Consider the following 17603-nt stretch of genomic DNA (forward strand, 5'->3'; position numbering starts at 1 on the left):
ATCACAAGCATCTAAAGCCTGGAGTTTTTCCTGTAATAATTCGGTCTCAAGAAAATCTTGGACTAGAGGGTCAATCACATCAACAAAGCATAGATTTTCAGAATCAATGGGTTTCTTCATGGCATCATTTATATCAAAAGTAAACTTCTCACCATTAAAATCAATGCAAATAGTCCCCTCGGCCATATCCACTATTGTCTTAGCCGTTCTCAAAAAAGGTCTCCCTAACAAGACTCCACTAGACTCTCTCGCTTCATGCTCACTCATTTTGATCACATAAAAATCAGCAGGGTATGTGAACTCCTGTACTCTAACCAACACGTTCTCTAAAACTCCCTCAGGGCTTATGCACGACCTATCAGCCAGCTGGATCAACACCCTAGTGTTTGACAGCCTCACTCCTTTCAGTCGGTTATAGATTGATAATGGCATGACATTAATGGAAGCTCCAAGATCACACATCGCATGTTCAACCTTCACATCCCCTATAGTTATGGGTAACGTGAACATACCTGGATCGGTCCTTTTGGGCGGCAGTTTCTCTTGCACAATTGCGGATGCGATCCCTTCCACCATGATTTGTCCATCTTTTTGAGCTTTCCCGGCTATGAAATCCTTAATGAATTTTCCGAGCGGGGGTAGTTTCACGGCTTGGAGGAATGGTATGGTGACGTCCAACCTTCCAAAAATCGACAAGTAGTCGACCGGGTTCTCTTTCTTCCTCTTTGTAACAAATCGGAATGGGAATGGTTTCTCCCCTTTTTTCTCTTCTACGGGTTCCTCAGCAACTTTCCTTGGTAGCTCTTGGGTCCGAGCCTCCATCCTGGGATTTTTCTCTTGAGGAGGTTCCTTCCTGGTCAGTAAGGCATCGGGTTCACCTCTTATACTTGGTGTATCATCCAGGAAGAATGGATCCTGCATTCGAGGCATGAAATTCCCTATTTCCTCAGCTGAAATTGTCTCGCCTCCTATCTTCGTTCCATTCGATCCTTCACTCGGCTGTTTCGGTTGAGGTGCATCATAAGTAGTTCCTGACCTCAACGTGACCTTACTCACATTTGCCTTCTCGGGCATTTGGACTGTAGATGGGAGTTTTCCTGCATTTCCCTTCAAATCACCCATCGAACTGACCAGTTGAGCTAACTGCCTATTCATCATATCCATGTTCGCCTTATGTTCTTTCTGGGCATTTTGCATCCCCTGCACGACCTCATTATGGGCTTGCAATTCTCCTTTGATGTTCTGTTGTGATGCTAGCATTTCACTCATCATGTCCTCAACGGATCTCCTCGGCCTGTTCGAGTTTTGGAAATGACCCGGCCCTTGGTGTTGATAGTTCTGGGAGGTTTGCTGTCCTTGATTAGGCGGGTATTGGTTATATTGGGCAGGAGGAGTGTACTGATCTTGAGGATATTGATTCTGGTGCTGGGCTTGGAATTGATTCTGGTTCTGATGGTGTTGGGATGCTTGGTTTGGTTGATTTTGGTAGTTTTGGAAATTTCTCTGATGGGGTGGCACGTAAACAGGGTTCGAGTTTGAGCTTTGTGGGTTATAGTTTTGGGCTTGTTGGTTTCTTCCTGACCAGTTGGGCTGGAAGTCTGGGTTTGCTGGTCCACGGTTAGGGTTTTGGTTCGGGTAAGGGTTATATTGGTTCTGGCCTTGACCTTGGTTCTGGTTTTGGTTCCCTTCTCCCCATCGAAAATTCGGGTGGTCCCTCCATGGTGCGTCCCGTTGTCTCCCCTGGATCCAATTCCCATTCTGGTTAAAATACCCAGCAGCATTAGCTTGCTCCGTACTGATCAAGTCATTCGGATGCTCGTATTGGGCCCCTTGATTCCCCTGCTCTGCACCCTTGTAGTTCCCAGTTGGGAGAGGTGGTGGAGTGCTCTTCTCGATGGCACTCAAAAGTGACTTCTTCAGTTCATCCATCTTCAAGTCCATTTTCTGCTCCAGCTTGTTCTCCTGATCAGTAGTCGATGCAACAGCAGCCCGCTCTCGGTTGTATCCTTCCCTTGAATGGTCATACTCTTTCTTTGCATTCAGTAGCTTCCTTAGGACTCTCTTTGCTTCGCTGACCCGTAATTGCGTGAAGCTTCCTCCCGAAGATGAATTGGCCAGGTCTTTGGTTACCGCGTTCATGCCCTCGTAGAAAGTATGATGTACTTCAATGTCCGCCATGCGATGGTTGGGACACGATTCCAAAAGACCCATGTATCTTGCCCAATAGTCGCTCAAGGGCTCGTCATATCCTTGCTTCACATTCGTTATTTCTCTCTTCAGTGCGCTTGTCTTAGATGACGGAAAAAACTCACCCAGGAATGCTGACTTGAAGTCGGCCCAAGTCTCAATAGAGTCAGGGGGCAAGCGCATGAACCAGGTGTTCGCTTCCCCCTTGAGCACAAATGGCAGAGCTTTCAGCCTATAATCATCTTCAGTCGCTCCTGCTGGTCTTCTCTGCGCTCTACAAATCTTACAAAATTCGTAAAGGAACTCATACGGCCCTTCATAGCTTTTCCCGCAGTATGTAGGTAGAATCGCTATGACATGAGCCTCACGTCACAAGCAGTCTGTCCCGGGGTGACCACGATAGCTTGCGGTGGTTCTCCTTCGGTATGCGCATTCAGCGTACCGATCTCTGGATCTTCGTCCATGTTGGCAGCCATTCCTGGATTGCCTTCCAACAGTGGTAACTCCACGGGAATTGGTCCTTCTATGGTGTCCTGTTCTTCGTCGCTACTCGTGTCTAGGTCAGACAGAGTTGTTGACAGGCCAGAACGAGTGGTCACAAGTATGGATCCTCGCTGAAGTATCTTCGGTTTCCACGGATTAGGATCCGAACTGCTTCTCATAAACTGAAACAAAAGAAAAAGAAAAAAAAAAAATTATACACAATATTTACGCCAAGTATCACACACAATAGTATATAAAACGCCATCCATCCCCGGCAACGGCGCCATTTGAAGAGGTTTACGAGGTGCGTAGGTGTCGTTCAAGTGAGGATATATCCTACTGGCAGGATAAAGATCCTAACTAAGCCTAGACCTCGTCTTCAAAGATTCCTCAACCCACTTCTACTGATCAGTATAGTGGAGGTAAGGGTCGAATCCCACAGAGATGGTGCGTTTAAACTACTGCGGTGATGTTTTGGAGGGTTGGTTAGCTACCACGCTCGGGTTGAGTTTCTACCTAGGCGAGTAATTAAAGGGTGGCGTCCTACTGACTAGGATGGGGGAGCAGATCATGGAATGCAACTGTGTACGTGGAAATGAGGGGACATGGTGTAACAGAAATTGTTTGGAAAGGACGGTATTTCTATTTTTGGCTAAACAGAATATTCAGAGTGTAGTGGAGGTAGTGGTGACTAGGCTGACAGATCTGCAGGTACAACCAGAGGTGAAGGACAAAAGAAAGCAAAAGTAAATAAAAGTAAGGTGGTCCCCAATCTGGATGTAGACATCGTCTTCTCCAACAACACAACTTAAACTCAGATAACAATTCCAGATCCAACCCGGCAAACGCAGATTAACAACTCGCGAACACAGATCTAAAACTAAGAAATCAAATCTGAAATCAAACACTGAAACTGGACTTCTGCATGCTGGTCAACATGAAAGATCGATTCAGAAAATAAAACGAAGCCTTGCATGCAACGATCTACTTCCAGATCAAATAGTACATGTTTACCTATCCTAAAGAAATTTGTTACGTAACAGAATTTAGAGATTTAGCACTTAAAACACCGAGAAATCTTAGATCTAAGCTAACTAGACAAGGAAAGAAAAGAACACTACAATGAACGAAACGGAAATCAACTTCATAGCATTAACACGTTCGGATATCCAAAGCAAGCATTTCAAAACAACAAAATCCCAAAATGTAACAGAAATCCAACGTAAAGACGGAGAACTAATTAAACTACGAAAGCAATTTAAAGATTGTTTGCCACTCCGGGCGATAAAATCTCTGACTGGAACTACGATCTAGCTAACTGGAACGGACGATGACTGGAACTCGGGAACATTCTGAACGTCAGGTGATCATGGCTCGGCGAGGCAAGAAGTGGACACGGCTGAAAGACTGAAATTACCGAGAGAACTCTCTACCTAAGGATGATGGTGAATTCCCGTGTACTTCTCTCTCCAACTTGGCTACCTTTTATAGGGAGGCTACCCTTGATTTTAGGGTAAATCCTCGCTGCAATTTGACTTCTTTGCCCTTAATTGTGGGTAATCCGTCCCAGCTATCCGTCTTCTTCATCTCAAGCCGTTTTAGCACGTATACGGATCAGTATGAGACCATGCTGGCGCTTTTTCTACCCGAACACTCCGGAACTTCCCTACTGGCCAGAACACTTATCCTGCACACTTTGAGCAACTGCTTTGCAAATATAATCATTTAAACCTGTCATACTGACCAGTAACCGAGGCCTAGAATACGACTTATCAATATATTTTCCCATTATGTTGTAGGATATGTTATTCCAATTTACAACGCTGAGTTGAGGCCTTATGAAGGTCAAAAATTTTCTTCACTTGAGGAGGGAATTTCCTTTTATAAAAAGTATGCTCAAGAGGCTTGTTTTGATTGTCGAAGATTTGGAAATAGGTCTAGTGGTTGTGTTATTACTTTTCAGTATGTTGTTTGCAACAGGCAAGGTTTTCATACAGTTGATCCGTTGGATGTTGATGTAAGTATATCTGAGGATGTGAATGTGTTAGATGATGATGAAGTAACTTCAAAGAAGAAACGCAGACGTGGCACAAAAAGGTGTGGATGTGGAGCATGGATCAGTTTCAAGTTTTTTTTTTTTCTGATTGTGGTGTTAAATATTATCTTGTGCATCAATTCATTGAGGAACACAATCATGCTATGGTTGACAAATATCATAAGCGATTTATGAAAGGAAATCGCAGTATGAATGATGTTCATCACAAGTTTGTTGAAGATTGCACCAAAGCTAACATCGGTCATACTTCAACTTTCAACTTATTAAAGGTGTTTTTTGGTGGTTATGATGTTGTTGGGTTTACGTTGAATGATGTTAGGAATTGTTCTCGTGATATTAAAGAGAAACTGAAAGAAGTGGATGTTCAAATGATCCTAAATTAGATGCAAGAAAAGAAGAAAATTTGTGAAGGCTTTTTTCACAAATATCAAAGGTATGTGAACTGTTTCCTATAGATATTTCAGTTTATTTGTCCTATGTTGCTCAAACAGGACGATGACATTCTCTGTATCTAACAAAAACACTCATGTTTAGTATATTTCAATTTTGTGTTGACATAAACTACATAGCCTTTTGACATGTTACAGATTTAGTGTTCATATAATTTATATAGGATATTGACATGTTATATGTTTGCAGGTTCTAACGAAGATGACAAGCTACAGATTGGTAACAAGTGTCATGGACGTTACTTTGGTCTATATCAACGCGCTTTTAAGAATAAAAATCATCTGACTGCATTGGATAATTTGCTTGCGGGTATTGGTCCTCAAATTTTTACTGATGACACTACTGGATCTTCATCAGTTGATGAAAATGATTCCATCAAAAACATATATAGTATTGTTGTACCTGAAGAAATAACTGCACATGCTCCAGATGTGGTTAGTACAAAGGGAGGTGCAAGTGACAAGAAAAGCAGGATTAAGTCAAGCATAGAGAAAGCAATTGAAAAAGCAAGTAAACTTCATAGGCGTTGTGGAAAGTTTTATAAAGTGACTGATCATAATGCTAGGAGTTGTGGCAGAAAGTAGCCATAATTGTTCTTTTTTAACTAACAGAGTTTTAGTTTTAACATATGCTACAAGTTATTGACATTTTCTTATTAGTTGTTGATATTTGATTTTGCTCTCTATTGACATTCTATTGTATGATTTTATTTTTTTAATTTTAAGATTTGTTTTCTGAGTTGTACACACTTTATTCAAGTTGTTGACATTTGTGTATAAGTTGTTGACATTTCAATACAAGTTAGAGTCAGGCTTGCCTCTGTGCTCCTCGCTGATGAGGGCGTCCAGGCTGCCCCAGTCCTGCCTGGAGTGGTAATTACAATTACAATTCATGTTTTTAAGGTTAATTATAATTAAAAATTATGTCAACTATATATACTAGCCATGTCAACAACTAATATAACTATGTCAACTATGGTGCATATCGTGTTAACGGCACATACATGTCATGTCAACTACGGTACATATCGTGTCAACTACACGTACAAGCCATGTCAACTGTGTTACAAGACATGTCATCTACACGTACAAGCCATGTCAACAACAATCAAAGTTGTTTTTTAGTTGTTAACATATGCTACAAGTTATTGACATTTTCTTATTAATTGTTGATATTTGATTTTGCTCTCTATTGACATTCTTTTGTATGATTTTGTTTTTATAATTTTAAGATTTGTTTTTTGAGTTGTACACACTTTATGCAGGCTGTTGACATTTGGTTATAAGTTGTTAACATTTCAATACAAGTTGGAGTCAGGCTTGCCTCTGTGCTCTTCACTGATAAGGGCGTCCAGGCTACCCCAGTCCTGCCTGGAGGGGTAATTACAATTACAATTCATGTTTTTAAGGTTAATTACAATTAAAAATTATGTCAACTATATATACTAGCCATGTCAACAACTAATATAACTATGTCAACTATGGTGGATATCGTGTCAACGACACATACATGTCATGTTAACTACGGTACATATCGTGTCAACTACACGTACAACCATGTCAACTGGACATAGAAACCATGTCAACAACAATTATAAGTCATGTCAACAACTATCAGAGTTGTTTTTTAGTTGTTAACATATACTACAAGTTATTGACATTTTCTTATTAGTTGTTAATATTTGATTTTGCTTTCTATTGACATTCTATTGTATGATTTTATTTTTTTAATTTTAAGATTTGTTTTCTGAGTTGTACACACTTTATTCAAGCTGTTGACATTTGTGTATAAGTTGTTAACATTTCAATCAAGTTGTTGAACTGATTAACATTTGATATAACTACTAAGTTCAAAAGTCTGAATCCACAATAACAGTTTTAAAACCCATCCAAAAAATAAGTTAACATCAAACATTAATATCACTTTTTGTTTACTTCTTTTTTCTACGACTAAATAACACCGTGTACTTGTTGTTTAGCTCAAGAAATTTGTCCATGTTTGCTTTTATCCAATCATGAGCCAGTTGTAACATCGGCGACCTCTGGTTATTGTAAATTGATGAAATCATCGTGTAGCAATACCTTCCCCTGAGTATGTGGGGAATCTTTACACTACGCGCAGAGAAGCCAATATCCCATTCACTGCCTTTTTGCCAACATAGGTCTCCATGTGCCTCATCAAATAGACACCACAGTCCTTCTTTGTTCGTGCTTGTGGCCCACTCTAAAGGCAGAAAGTTGATTGAAGACTTGTTTATATTTTCTGAAATATCTAACATTTTCTTCTCTATGAAGTATGCTTCAAACATATCTTTCTGCAAAATATATAAATAACTAAATCAAACTACACAAACAAAGCATTTTAACATGATGTAGAAATTATGTCAACCAAATGTAGAGAATATGTCAATAACATAGATAAAAGCATACCATTAAACTGTGGCTTGTTGTTATCTATTATCTCAATGGTGTTTTTCTTCATCCAATATACTACAAGATAGTAATGGAAATTTGCACAAACTGTGAAGAAGACCTGTATGACATGAAAGATAAAATGACATTAAAGATAAAATTATATCCAAAGAACACCTGTTCATATTCTTACGTAAATGTCATTGTGAGATCTTATTACCAAATCAATTTTTCTCCAGTTGAAATCTGGTCTTCTTTGAATCTCATTATCTATCTGAGAAATGAAATTCTTCTTTGCTGTCGAAGCATCCCAATTATAGCTATGTCAATAGCCATGTCAAACAAATCATATACTCTGTTCAAACAAGCATATACTCTGTTTTATAGCTATGTCAATAGTTATTGTATGAAATGAAACACAATAAATCTATATCAATAACTCTTTCTGGTTCAACCTACAGTCATCCTAACAACTATTCAAACAACCATATACTGTTATTATAGCTATGTCAATAGCTATTGTATGAAATGTCAATCATATTAAAAATTTAAACAAATCCTTAACTGGAAGGTGATGCTTCCAATTGCGATTCTACCATGGCTAATCAACAAAAAAATTCAGTAGAAATCGAATTCATAAGAAAACAAATCCAGAATTGTTTTAATACACTAAAATCGAAGCAATATACTTAAAATTTGAATCAATTGCTGAACCTGAAGAAGTCGAAACCACCGCTGAAGAAATCGGAACCACCGCTGATGTGGAACGCCGATTCTCTTCGATCGGCGCTTCAACCGATTCAGCTACAATCAGTGTTTCAACCGGAACCATTGTCACAGAGCTCCATTGTCAAGTCGCTGATCTCCATCCCAGATAATCGAACGACAGCCATGGTATCCGGCAGCTCTTCCCTCGTGGCATCCATTAGTTTCTCTAGTGATTCCGCAACTCTCTTGAAGGCATTCAATGGAGAAAAACAGTGGATAGTATAGCATGTCACCACATCCAATCTAAGAAACAAAATCATTGCATTTTACAACGATTACCTAAAAATTAATATAATTTCACAATTGCATTATCCTTGAAACTGAGTTCTTCATTAACATTGACTTGAATTAGAGTTTCCCCAGAATAGCTACATGAACTGAAAAACCACTAACTAGTAGGGCTGGAATTGCAGCGCGGAAAAGCTAGGTTGCAGAAACTGTTGTAAGCAAATCAACACCAAATTAGTGCTAAGATCCCTAAATTTGAAAAACCGACGAAAATACACATTAAACAACTGAAGCTAAGAACCCTAATTTTTCAAAATGTGGAGATATTCATCACTCAGTTCAATTAGTTTAGCTGAACAACGCAGCGAGCAATCTCCAATCAATATGAAATGAATTAATCATAAGCTGAGTAGATATTCCCCAATTATATCAAATTCAGGTAGAGAGAGAGAAATAGAGAGTACGGCGCGGACGGTGAGACTGAGAAATTGAATGTGGCATTCTCGACGGAGAGAAGAGTGAAAGAAGCGAAGCGGCGGGGAGCGGGCCGCCGGAGACTCAGCCGGCTAGGAGGGGAAACAATGCCGCCATTTCCGCCGCTGGAGGTTCACAGAGTCTGCCCGCCGCCACCCAGAACCACCTCTCAGAAGCTCCGCCTCTCCGAGATATTCTTCCCCGACGACCCACTCCACAAGTTCCAAGGATCAGTCGCGGTTTTGGAAACTGATTTTGGGGCTGCAGTTCTTCTTCCCCATTAAAACACGAAATGACACTTATACCCCCGTGTTGACATAATGTGATAGTTGTTGACATTTAGTTAATCTTGTGGATTAGTGGTTGATATTGCATCTCATTTCTCAATTTAGGTAAATAATCTCAACCTAACAGGACCCTATATATATATATATATATATGGATGTATTCATTTCCTTTTTGTATCTTTTGTTTTTTGTTCTTTTTAATCTCAGCCCCACGATTTTGTCATCCGACGGTTAGATTGGCGCCACGTGTCATTTAATAATGCAGATTTTCAGTTGAATAATGCACACCGACTAATAATGCCCCATTATAGTGTAATAATGCAGATTTTCAGTTGAATAATACACACCGACTAATAATGCACCATTATAGTGTAATAATGCAGATCATCTGGACCGTTGATGAATAAGATCTAACGGTCCATATTAAGAAGAATAAATGATTTAAGGGATGAATAGGAGAATAACGCTCCCATATATATATATATATATATATATATATAGGGTTTTGATCCATGCAAAAGCATTCTTAATACAAAAATGCAGAACCAAGCATACAAAAGTCATTTTTAGGTCATTGTAAGCTTATTTTTACGTCATTATAGTAAGGATGACATGAAATGATCTTAGCATGACCTCAAATCCAAAGTTTATAATATGACCTAAAACTGCTTTACAATGACCCTCCGTGTTTTTGTTTAATTATTGACCATTGGATTGTCAAATCTCATGGTCAGGATTTGGTCTGGATTTTGTATTGAGATCAAGTTTTGTATTGATCATTTTCCTATATATATATATATATATATATATAGGTTCATGATCAATTGAGATTTTTTAGGCTAATTGAGAAATGAGATGAAACATCAGCCACTCATTTTTATTAAATGAGTGGTCCAGATTTTGCCACACAAAAAATATTTTTAGATTAATTTATTATGAAAGGGCAGAAGGGTAATTTCATATTTTAATTAGGGGATTCTGGTGAGGGTGCTGGTGTATGTCGGCTTCGTGATGTCGGCTTCGACAATGGTGGCTTCCAGCGCTTTCAGCGCGCTCCCGATCTCTGCGAAGAGCTCCGGCCGATCGAAGCCTTGATCTGCTCCGATCCGTCTTCAATCTGATCGATGATTACCTCGTCGATCCCGCTCGGCACGCCGCTACTGATTTTGCTCGCCTCCTTCGTTCTCTGCCGCTGCTCCTTCACGTGATCCACCACGTGCCCCAATAGCGCCGTCTTGTCCATCTACATTGATCATAATCGGTCAATTTAGTGAGAATTTTGATTCGATTTTAATTTGATTTTGATTTTGATTTTGATTTGATTCGAGAGAGAGGGAAAAATACCTTTTCGAATTTGGGGATGAGTTTGCGGAGAGTGGAGAGCTGAGCGTTGATTCTGTCTCTGCGGCGTTTCTCGACTTCGCTATGGCTTCTGGAGGCGGAAGTGGAGGCGGGAGGGAGGAGCCACAGCGGTTCGTCGGTGTGATTGAGGATTGGCCAGTAGCAATTTTCCATTGACACGCTTCAAATCGTTGCTGGAGATCGTCTCCGACGAGATCTGCAACAAGACGAGCTCGTGCACGCTGAAGCTGCTGATGCAGATGCTGGAGGCGTTGAAGAAGTCGAGGCTGAAGGCGATCAAGGCCGGTGCGATCTGCATGTTGGTGGAACTGCGACCAGAATCGAGCAGATCTAAATGCGAGAGGATTATGCAATTGATCAATTTTGCTTTTGTTACAGTGTTTGTCAGTTGTTGACATTTGATATATAAGCTGGTGACACTATGATAACTATGGTGCATATCGTGTCAACGGCACATACATGTCATGTCAACTACGGTACATATCGTGTCAACTATACATACAAGCCATGTCAACTGTGTTACAAGCCATGTCAACTACACGTACAACCATGGCAACTGCACATAGAAACCATGTCAACAACAATTATAAGTCATGTCAACTAGACATACAAGCCATGTCAACAATCCGACACATTAAAACACAAAATGACACTTATACGCCCGTGTTGACATAATGTGATAGCTGTTGACATTTAGTTAATCTTGTGGATTAGTGGCTGATATTGCATCTCATTTCTCAATTTAGCTAAATAATCTCAACCTAACAGGACCCTACATATATATATATATATATATATATATATATATATATATATGGTGACCTAATAACCTATCATTTTATGGGTCAAAAATATCATTTTTACTAAAAATGATATTTATACACTATAAAATGATATTCTATTTTATAAAATGATATATTTCGTCTATAAAATGATAGGTTATTAGGTTATCACCATAAATATGGGTTATCATATGATCACATCCTTTTATATATATATATATATATATATATATATATATATATATATATATATATATATATATAGAGGGTGCTGTTAGGTTGAGGTTATTTAGCTAAATTGAAAAATGAGATGCAATCTCAGCCACTAATCCACAAGATTAACGAAATGTCAACAACTATCACATTATGTCAACACGGGGGTATAAGTGTCATTTCATTAATCAAATGGTGGAAAAAAATAAAATTAGATTTGAAATCATTTTCTAAAACCCTCTCTAATATATATCGCCACCATCAATCGTCTTCGCCGATCATCAATCAAGCCAGAGACGACGACGCCTCCAGACACGCCCTCTCTCTCTCGCGCGGTTTAACGTCCCCGCTGTTCATCGCGCTTCGCCGCTCCTGCTGCACGAAGCTCCGAACAACCTTTGCTTCTCACGTCGTCGCTTCGCCGGAAGCTTAATTGTTGATTTGAGTATAGATTTGGAGGTATTAGGCTTTGTATTATCAATTGTGTTGGATGTGAACTGATTTTTAGTGAGAGAAATCGCTACCTATGTTTTCGCTGCTGTTGTTCGCGTTTGTCGCCGGAGCTCTGTGTAGAATCCAGAAAGTCGAGGAATCAGCTATTTTGAGGTTCAACTCCGCTTCGATGTTTTTATCAAAATGCTTGAACATTTGGGGAAAAATATGAAAATACTGATTTCTGCTCATTTCAATGCTGAATTTTGCTTTTATCTCGCGATTTCAGCAGAGATCTCGTAGTTTTTTATTTAATTCGATTTCTGCTGTTTTTTTTGTTGATTAGCGATGGTAGAATCGGAAGAGATGCAAATGAACAATGCTGCTGGAAAAAACAGAAGAGAACAAGAAACTTCTTCTAGTTAAGGATTTGTTTAAATTTTTAAGATTATTGACATTTCATACAATAGCTATTGACATAGTTATGATAATATACTTGTGTTTTCTATAAACGGCATATACTTGTCATTGAGATGATATTGTATACTGTTGACATAGTGTATGCTTGTTTGGATTGTTGTTGACATTATAAACTTTAACAATTGATATAATAGTAATAAGATAGTTGTGCTTGCTTTAAACAGGATATACTTGTTATTGACATAGTGTATACTTATTAGAATCGTTGTTGACATAATCAAATTGGCATTCAGCCTCTGCTGATAGGGAGGTGCTGGTTTTGGGGCCCTCTTCCGAGTACACATTTTTGGTGTATGCTTCTCCAGTTGGAAACTATTTCAAGGTTGTGTTTACGTTTTCAATTTTAATTCGATTGAATCAAGCGGATATTAAGGAGTTTGTGGATAAGGTTTAATTGTTGTGATTTGCAGGAAGAGACTGTGCCGATCAGCTTGTACGTTGAGGATGAGTTCCATCGTGCTGTCCGCGGTGGTTCTGGAGGTGTGAAGAGCGTCACGAATTATGCGCTGGTATGTAAGTGTTGCATCTTTCTGCCAACTGTTTGATGAAAGTTCTAAATGAAGTTGGCTACTGAAAGTTCGTCAAAGTGTTTTTATTTTTTTATTTTTATGATTTTGATATCAATTAATTTCGTCCTGCTTGTAAAAACATGTTTCTTAGTATGAATTATCGAAATAATGTTTTTGATGCACGACTAAATTTAACAAATTTACAAAGTTCATTTGATATTTAATAGTAGTAAATAAATTATAGGTGAGGTCATGAACTGCTAGTAATCATGGAGAGCAAGAACTACCAAGCAAGCCACTATGCCACTCAGGGCGATGAGCAGACGTTGCTCCAGCGCCTGCGTCAAGAGCTTTACAATCTCAAGTTTCTAACCGTGGATCGCGCACTCTTTGCCGGATAAGGAGAACGACATTTGGATTCTTCTCACCACTAGGCTTCGGGAGGTCTCTGATAAAATTTCTGAAAAATCTAGTTTACTTCATGAGATGCAGCCACTCGGGCTAGAGCACAGCTGGCAGTTGCTCTGTTGTGTTACCTTCGGTGATATGCTGAAAAATGATAATGATGATGTTACATTGCCCTGCCCACCTCACTTGAAGGAAATTGGAATATCGATCGCCGAGAAATGTAAAGGTCTTCCTCTGTCACTGGTTGTGGTTGGTGGTCTTCTCATTCAGGAGACAGAAAAGATACTGCTGATGCTGCTGCAATGGGGGAGGGTCCTACTCGGATATCTTGGCTATAGAGCTACCTTTACTTGCCCGCTAGACTTCAAGGTTGTTTCCTTTACCTGGGTGCATTCCCGGAAGATTGTGAGATACGTGCCTCTAAACTCATCGAACTTTGGGTTGGTGAAGGCTTCTTCCTAAAACCTGCACTACCCATACTAACCATGGACAACTATTGTGGTTTCTGACTTTTGAACTTAGCAGTATGTAATATATATGAAATGTCAATCAGTTCAACAACTTGTATTGAAATGTCAACAACGCAAAAACAATTCTTATAATTAAAAATGAACAACTATTTTCTCTTAATTTTTTTATTTGAAACAAGTACTGGTATCATGATCATGCAATACATGTCAATAGCTTTCGTATCAAATGTCAACAACTTATATGAAAATATCAACATCTTGTATATCAAATGTCAACAGCTTGTCAACAACCTGTATATAGCGTCAACAACTCAAAAATAATTCTTGTAATTAAAAAATAACAACTATTTTATCTTAATTTTTTTATTTGACCCAATTTCTGGCATCATGATCATACAACACATGTCAATAGCATGCATATCAAATGTCAATAACTTATAGCAAAATGTCAATAGCTTGTCAACAACTTGTATATAGTGTCAACAACTCAAAAACAATTCTTGTAATTAAAAATAACAACTATTTTATCTTAATTTTTTTTTATTTGACACAAGTTCTGGCATTATGATCATACAACACATGTCAATAGCCTCCACCTCCAACACCACCTGCACACTGTGCCTCAGATCCTTGGACGATTTTGTCACCTCCACGAGCTCGTGAGATCTGAAGCAGAAGAGTTCCGAATCAGAACCATTGTCACTGAGCTCCATTGTCAAGTCGCTGATCTCCATCCTAGATAATCGAACGGCAGCCATGGTGTCCAACAGCTCTTCCCTCGTGGCATCCATTAGCTTCTCCAGTGATTCTGCAGCTCTCTTGAAGGCCTTCAATGGAGAAAAACAGAGGATAGTATATCATGTCACCACATCCAATCAAACAAACAAAATCATTGCATATCAATATCCAGAATACCAAATGTCAACAACTCGTATTAAAATGTCAATAACTAAAAAATAACACTTATAATTCACATATCAATATCGAGAATATCAATATCAACAACTCGTATTAAAATGTCAACAACTAAAAAATAACACTTATAATTCGCATTTCAATATCGAGAATATCAAATGTCAAGAACTCGTATTAAAATGTCAACAACTAAAAAATAACACTTATAATTCACATATCAATACCGAGAATATCAAATGTCAACAACTCGTATTAAAATGTCAACAACTGAAAAATAACACTTATAATTCACATATCAATACCGAGAATATCAAATGTCAACAGCTCGTATTAAAATTTCAACAACTAAAAAATAACACTTATAATTCACATATCAATACCGAGAATATCAAATGTCAACAGCTCGTATTATAATGTCAACAACTAAAAAACAACACTTGTAATTCACATATCAATAGCGAGAATATCAAATGTCAACAACTCGTATTAAAATGTCAATAACTAAAAAATAACACATCAAACGCATCTCTCAAATCCCATCCCTTCCATCCGCTGCCGCGGTGTCTCCGTCACCGCCACCATCCACATCTGAAATCAATTTCGGCTGGAGATCGACGGAGTTCATGAATGAATCCGTAAAATCGGGGAATGCTAACCTGAAAATTGGAAGAGAAATATTGACGTCAAGCTCCGCGCTCACCACGAATCGCTCCATCTCGTCGCCGACATACACCAGCAGGTGCCTCTCCGGAACGCCGCCGGAGGAGGAGCGCTTCCGCAGCGACTCCGATCTGAGCAGCCACTACTGCGACGAGTCGCCTACTTTGGATAATCTTCTCATGAGCTTCCTCAGTAGACGGTGGCGGAAACGCCTTCCATTGGCTAATTGGTTGAAGATTTGGTGCAAGCGTTGCTTTAATGGAGGAAATTTGGGAATGGAATTGGAAGAAAATTGGGAATGGAATTGAAGTGCTGTAAACCACGCGTGTTTCATTTGTTTCTAACTTAAATTACCATTACACCCTTTCATAATAAATTAATTTAAAAATATTTTTTGTGTGGCAAAATCTGGACCACTCATTTAATAAAAATGAGTCGCTGAGATTGCATCTCATTTCTCAATTAGCTCAAAAAATCTCAAGTAATCATGGACCTATATATATATATATATATATATATATATATATATATATATATATATAATCATTTGATGTAAAGTTGTGCAGTTGTGCATACTGTAATTGATGTAAAGTTGTGTAGTTGTGCATACTGTAATTGATGTAAAGTTGTGTAGTTGTGCATACTGTAATTATTTATTATTCTCTCAATCTCTTAAAAATATAAAGTTTGGGATGATATCGGTTTTAATAATGAAATTGTGTACTATTGAGAGATCAAAAATATAATTGTTTGCAAAAGTAGAAATAAACTAATTTTGTGAGACGTACAAAAATGACAAAAGAAACTATTGTTTGAGGGTGGAGGGAGTATGTAGGATAAGGTCTCCTGCTATGCTTAGAAACACAGCACACAATGTTGTGTAATATATGTTAGGGTTGATATAAGGAAAAATATGTTTCGAGCAAGTCGCACCAATAGAATTTTGCTTGTATACAATAAACTCTACATTCCACTTTTAATTCGATACAAGAAGAAGTAATGTTATTACATTTTGTTTGCTTATGCATTTATAAGATGTTCTCAAACATTTTAAAATGTATAAGAAGCAAACAAGTGTTATTATCCTACTTAGTAGATGTTGGTTTCTGGGATTACAAGAGATACAGCCGGGCGTAATACAATCCAAAAGAAGGAATACAAGAGGGGAAACTGAACTAAAATGAAATTACAATTGAGAAATCGAAACAGTAACCGTGAACAGTTGTTTAGCCGAGTCGAGGAAACCTCTTTCCGCAAGACGAGATACGCCCCGGTAGTGCTCTCGGTTTGGCATGTTGTCCCCAAAGATAAAACGGCTACGTCTCTGGTGAAGCTGCACTGCAATCAACAGAGCTCCGGCGAACTGGATTGAGGAGAGGGCATAGCTTTCGACAGAAAACAATGAAGAGAGAGGGAGAGAGCTTATGATGCAAATGCTTGTGAATGTTGTGAATAATGTGTCTAATGCAGTGGAATGACTAGCCTATTTATAGGCCAAACCACCATGCAGGGTCAACCAAGCCATGAAGGCTCATCATGGCGCATTCGTAACCGTCGGCGGTTACAAGCTTGTGGCAGGAGTGTGCCTTACGTGTGGATTTCTCACGTGGTAGCCGTGTAGGCTTTGACTGTGCCACGCTTGACGATGTGTCAAGCCACTTGGATTGCTGACTCAACGGTGGTCTAAAAAGATTACTACGGGTCCAGACCCAAGCCCAAAGACCAATTGCCAAGATCCAAGTCCAAGTCCAAGTCCGAGATCGAGAACGAGATCGAGATCGTGACCGCGACCACGACCACGACCACGACCACAACCACGACCACGGGCTCGGGCTCGGGCGGGCTTCAGCGACGGATGCGCGCGTGTGCGCGCTTGTGGGCTCTTTCACCCATCTTGGTCCACTATAATTATTAAGTAACATAAAGTCACTTAATTTAAGCACATTAAAAGATGTGTCACTTCTCCAATGTGGGATAATTAACACTAGTTAATTATTCTATAAGCTCATACTCCAAGCTTTAATTAAA

The 17603-nt window shown here is 39.0% G+C and overlaps 1 pseudogene; it reads right to left on the reverse strand.

The window, feature by feature from the left end:
* Positions 1 to 10312: 10312 nt before the first annotated feature.
* LOC121770344 lies at positions 10313 to 10859 on the reverse strand (annotated as a pseudogene).
* Positions 10860 to 17603: the final 6744 nt, after the last annotated feature.

The sequence above is a fragment of the Salvia splendens genome, chromosome 16, assembly GCF_004379255.2.
Source record: "Salvia splendens isolate huo1 chromosome 16, SspV2, whole genome shotgun sequence".
Lineage (NCBI taxonomy): Eukaryota > Viridiplantae > Streptophyta > Magnoliopsida > Lamiales > Lamiaceae > Salvia > Salvia splendens.